A 5,808-nucleotide genomic window follows, 5' to 3' on the forward strand; every position below is an offset into this window, starting at 1 on the left:
GTCCGTGAAGATTAATTTTACTTCAGAAGCATGTTCTTATCTGATTAAGTTTTTTGCTTTTAAAAACTGATGCTGAGATATGCCATGATGTTCAGGCTTACTTCCGAAGCTCCGTAAATAAAAACCTGCCTATTCTGATTTTTTTAAATCTATTTTTAAGCTTACAATATCAGTTATTTTCGTAGAGGCATCATTAGTGCCACAACATCTCATTATTAAAATTCAACAAAAACCAATTTCAATAATAGCTATCTGGAAGAAAGAAACAACGTTTACGCGCTCTGGTGGCCGAGTGGTAAAAACTGCACAGCAACCGCAAATGCATGCAGTTGAGACTGCGGAAGGAGGAACAATCCCCTCCCATGCAATATATTGCTTCGCAAAACCCACCGGAGGGTCAGTATCATTTATGATTTTAAAATGTATTAAGTGCCTACTATCTTTCAGGCACTGCTCTAAATACTGAAGGGTTAACAAAATAGTTAAAGGACCTTCCAAAGAAGAGAATGAACTCAGTGGGCTTGGTGGAGCAGAGAGTAAGAACAAAGAAAATCCCTAAAGAAGGAAATAAAGAAATAAGGTTATATCAGAAATGTAAAGAGCTGTAACCAAAATTAAACTGGGAAGGGCATAAAAAGGGAGCTCTAGCAGCATAGGCACATTATACTGCTTATCCAAAGGCTGATAATCTGGGGCCGCTTGAGTGTGCCAGAGGCTCATCTGAAGAAAGATGGGCAATCTCCTCCCACTGATATTTACAGCCTCAAAAACCTCATGGAAGGGAGAGATGAAATGGAGCCAATTCCATGGCACTGAGTTTGAGTTTTTAGTTTCTTAACGGTACAGAAAATGTTAAGTGAGAATACTATATTTGTGAGGAATCATAAAAGTGGTAAAGTGGAGACATTTGGAAGATTTTTGTTGTTGTTTGAAGCAATCAAGTCAACTACAAATCATAGCAACCCTATGAATAACAAGTTTGAACCTTGCTCTATCCTCATGATCTCTGATAGGCTTGAGCCTGTTGTTACAATCACCATGTCAATTCATGTTGCTAAAGGTCTTCCTCAATTTCTCTGACCCTCCATCTTTCCCAGTATGTTATCTTTTTCCAAGGACTGGACCCTCCTGACAATATTACCAAAGTATGTGAGACAAGCTTTCTCTGGTTTTGTTCCTAAGGCACAACCTGGTTGCAGTTCCTCCAAGAAAGATTTGTTTGTTCTCATGGAAGCCCATGAGATATTCAGTATTTTTCTCTAACACAATTCAAAGGTATCAATTCTTTTGTAATCCTTAGTAATCGTCCAACTTTAAGATGCATAGCAAGTAATTAAAAAAAGACCATAGTTTGAATCAGGGGCACCTTAATCTTTAGACTAATATCATTGCTTCTTAGCACTTTGCAGAGGTCCTTGAGAGCAGATTTTCCCAATTTATCACATCCTCTGATTTCGTGATTGCTGGTATCAAGGATGTTGATTGTGGATCCAAGCAAGATGATGTTGTTGACAACTTCAATTTTTTTTCCATTTTTCATGATATTGTCTATTGGCCCAGTGGTGAGGATTTTTCTTTTCTTAATATTGAGATATAATACATACAGAAGGCTGTAGTATTTGATCTTCTTCATCAAGTGTTTCAAGTTCACTTCCCTTTCAGCAAAGAAGATTGTGTCATCTACATAATACAGATTGTTGATGAGTCATTCTTTCTCTGATCCTGATGCCACATAAATTCCAAGTACCATCAACAATAAACCTTTAGTTGTTCACGCTGTTAAGTGCTGTTGAGTCATAGATGACTCATAGCAACACTATGAATGAAAGACCTGGACACTTGTATAACTTTTATCATTTCTCCAAGTTCATAGAGTTTCCAGAGGGAAGCTATTTAGGACGTGGATGCCATTCCTACTCCCAAGCTTGTTCTAATTGGAGAGCTCCACCAAACACTACCCACTATGGGTAACCATTATCACATTTGACACATCAGTGTCACAGTGTTCAGCTTCACAGCAACCATAAATTACCGCTGTGCAGCAAATGGATAGACAAAATGTGGCAGGATTGGTGAGGATGGCACAGGATAGGGCAAGATTTCAATGTGTTATCCATAAACTTAGACCACTTCCTAGTAAGGAAGGATTAGCAAATGTTATCAATAAATGACTTTTTGTAAAAGGAAAGTATGACCAAGGTTCCTGACAGCTAAATTATGGGATAATTCTAGTGTTAAAAGAGTAGAAGTGGTATGGGACAACTGAGTCTGAACTCTATTAGCTTCATAAAAGTTTACAGTCCCCATCAGCCACATCCACAATACAAATCCAATGCCCATAAAGTCAGACATGGTCTCTAAGCTTCCACACCTACTTTGCTTATTCCAACACTAATCAAATACTCCCACTGGATCTAGATTTTATTGGAATGGCCACACAGATCTCACAGAAGCATATTCATGGTTATAGAGTTTATTTGGGGAGTTACGAATCAGCTTGGCAACAGGATATAATTCCTCAGTCAGGGCAGCTTCTCAAGAATGCTCACAGACCCTTTGGCTTTCAGCTTCATGGCTTCAGTCAGTATTACAAAACTCTGTTAGTTGTGTCAAATCAGTCAGTATTACAAAACTCTCTTAGTTGTGTCAATTATGGCATCTTTCCCTCATCTTTGAGCAAGCATGCAAGGTCCCTGGCTCAGTGGTGCAATCCTCCCAAGTCAGTCCTGTATCATGTCAGTCTATGGTTCTTTGCTGAGGTTGCTACTGCTCTCATGTAGGGCCTGCACAGGAATCTCTGGCCTCAAAAGACATGCACGGCATTCTCTGCTTCCTTTACCTTGCTGGCAGTGAGGTCCTCACCTTCTGCTGCTTAAACATCTCAGTTTAAAGCTGATAGGATAGGAAAATTGGCAAATTCCATAATGAGTCATTTATACACACACTATATCAAGTTCCCACCCAGCCACATGGTGAAAGTAAAAGACGATGGATAGCAAAGTAATTTTTTAATAATAAGCCCACAAGCCACGAGTGGCAATACTTAAGGATGCTTTGGGCAGAATGTTAAGGAGTACACAGAGTCACTGCACCAGAAGGAATTGGCTGACACAGAAGAATTTCATGAACAATGTATGAACAAGAGCCTATGGTGATAAAGGAAGAAGTTCAAGCTGCTCTGAAGGAATTGGCAAAAAACAAGGCTCCAGAAGTTGATGGCATACCAACTGACATATTTCAACAAACAGATGCTTCCCTGGATATGCTCACTAAGTTGTGCCAAAAAATCTGGAGAACAGCCATCTGGCCAAGTGAATGGAAGAGACTGATATCATTAATATCACATGCAAGCAAGATTCTGCTGAAAATTATCCAAAAACAACTGGAGCAACACATAAACAGAGAACTGCCAGATGTGCAGGCTGGGTTTAGAAGAGGTCGTAGTACTAGGGACAGTATAGCTAATGTTAGATGGATCTCGACTGAAAGCAGAGAATACCAGAGGAATGTCTGTCTGTGTTTCATTGACTATGCAAAGGCTTTTGACTGTGTGGATCACAACAAACTTTGGCTGACTCAGAAGAATAGGAATCCCAGAACACTTGATTGTGCTTATGCAAAACCTATACTTGAACCAAGAGGCAGTCGTCAGAACAAAGGAGACACTGCATGGTTCAAAATCGGAAAGGATGTCCTCCAAGGATATATTCTGTCTCCATATCTTTTCAATCTTTCTGCAGAACAGATCATCCAGGAGGCTGAGCTATATGAAGAGGAATGTGGCATCAGGATTGGAGGAAGATTCATCAACAACTTGCATTATGCAGATGACACAACCCTGCATGGTGAAACTTAGGAGGACTTGAAGCGCTTGCTGCAGGAAGTCAAGCTCTGCAGCTTTCAATATGGATTAAAGCTCAACATCAAGAAAACAAAGATTCTCACCACTGGGCCAATTGGCAGTGTCATTATGGATGGTGAAGTGATTGAGATTGTTAACAGTTTTAGTTTGCTTGGCTCCATAATCACCACTCTTGGTACCAGCAGCCAGAAAATTAAAAAATGAATTGCATTGGGAAAGTCAACTGTCAGGGACCTCTCCAGAATACTGAAGAGCAACAATGTCAGCCTGGAGACTAAGGTGTACCTGATCCAGGCCATAGTCTTCACAATTGTGTGCTATGTGTCAGAGAGCTGGACACTGACTAGGGATTATAGAAAGAGAATCGATGCTTTTGAGCTGTGGTACTGGAGAAGAATGTTGAATTATCATGGACTGCTATACTGGTTTGTCCTGGAGAGGGTGAAACTGGGCTGCTCCTTGGAGGCAAGGATTCTGAAGCTTTGCCTGGCATACTTTGGGCATGTTGCAAGGTGGGACCAGTCCTTGGAGAGGGACATCTTGTTTGGGAGAGTGGAGGGACAGTTCAAGAGAGGAAGACCCTTGATGAGATGGATCGATTCAGTGATTGGGGTAATGGGAGTAGGTGTGCCAGAGATAATTAAGTTGGCACAGGATAGAGCAGGGTTTAGGGTCACTAGGAGTCGCAAGTGACTTGGCTGCACATAACAACAACACCACCAAAACTGGAGGCTTGATATATGTCCCAGGTCATATAGAGAAGATATTGCTGGCTTTGCCAGATGAAGGCAAACTACTTCAGATGTTTCTTTAAAAACAGGGGGAAAAATGCACTGGCCAGATCAATAACTGCCAGATAGCAGAACATACATTAACTTTTGCAAGCAATAAAACCATATCTGGAATGTTGTTGTTGTTGTTGTTAAGTGCTATTAAGTCATAGGTGACTCACAGTGACCCTATGAACGAAAGTCCTCAACACTTGTGTGACATTCATCCTTTCTCCAGGTTCATAGGGCTTCCAGAGGCAAGCTATTTACGGAAGTGGATGCCACTCCTGCTTCCAAGATTGTTTTAATCGAGGAGTTCCACCAAACACTGTCCACCATGGGTAACCATTATTGCATTTGACACATTGGTGTCACAGTGTTCAGCTTCACAGCAACCACAAGTTACCTCTGTATGGCAAGTGGACACACCAGAGCTATAACACCTAGAAGAATGTTAACAAAAACAATGAAAAACCAGCCTGAGGGCTGTGGATTAGAAGTCACCCACCTTTGGCTTGGTAGCATCACTTTCTCTCCACTAGGCTAACTGATCACTCTTTATGTTGCTGTTATTGTGGTTACATGCTGTCAAGTCGTAGGTGACTCATAGTGACCCTGTGAATGAAAGTCGTCAACACTTGTGTGTCTTCCATCCTTTCTCGAGCCAGGTTCCTAGGGTCTCCAGAGAAAAGCTATTTATGGAAGTGGATGCCACTCCTGCTTCCAAGCTTGTTTTAATAGGGGAGCTCCACCCAACACTGTCCACCACAGGTAATCATCATTGCATTTGACACATCAGCGTCACAGTGTTAAGCTTCACAGCAACCACAAGGTACCTATGTACGTTTAAGCATAGCAACTACAATTCTAAAGAGTCATCACCGGGTTAAATTTATGCTAATCAGCTATCATTCTCCAAGATCCATTCATTTTTGCATATTCTAAATGTAGTTGTTGACTCATAGTGACCCTATGAACAAAAGGCCTGAAGCCTTTCTATAACTATCATCATTTAAGTTCATAGAGTTTCCAAAGGTATGTTGTTTGGGAAGTAGATGCGACTCCTGCTTCAAAATATTCTAAATGTTGTTTGTTATGTGCCGTCGAGACGTTTGCGACTCATAGCGACCCTATGTACAACAGCCCTAAACTCCGCTCTGTCCTGTGCCAATCGCA

The sequence above is a fragment of the Elephantulus edwardii genome, unplaced genomic scaffold (genome assembly GCF_000299155.1).
Source record: "Elephantulus edwardii isolate Elephantulus edwardi_28Jun2011 unplaced genomic scaffold, EleEdw1.0 scaffold00013, whole genome shotgun sequence".
NCBI lineage: Eukaryota > Metazoa > Chordata > Mammalia > Macroscelidea > Macroscelididae > Elephantulus > Elephantulus edwardii.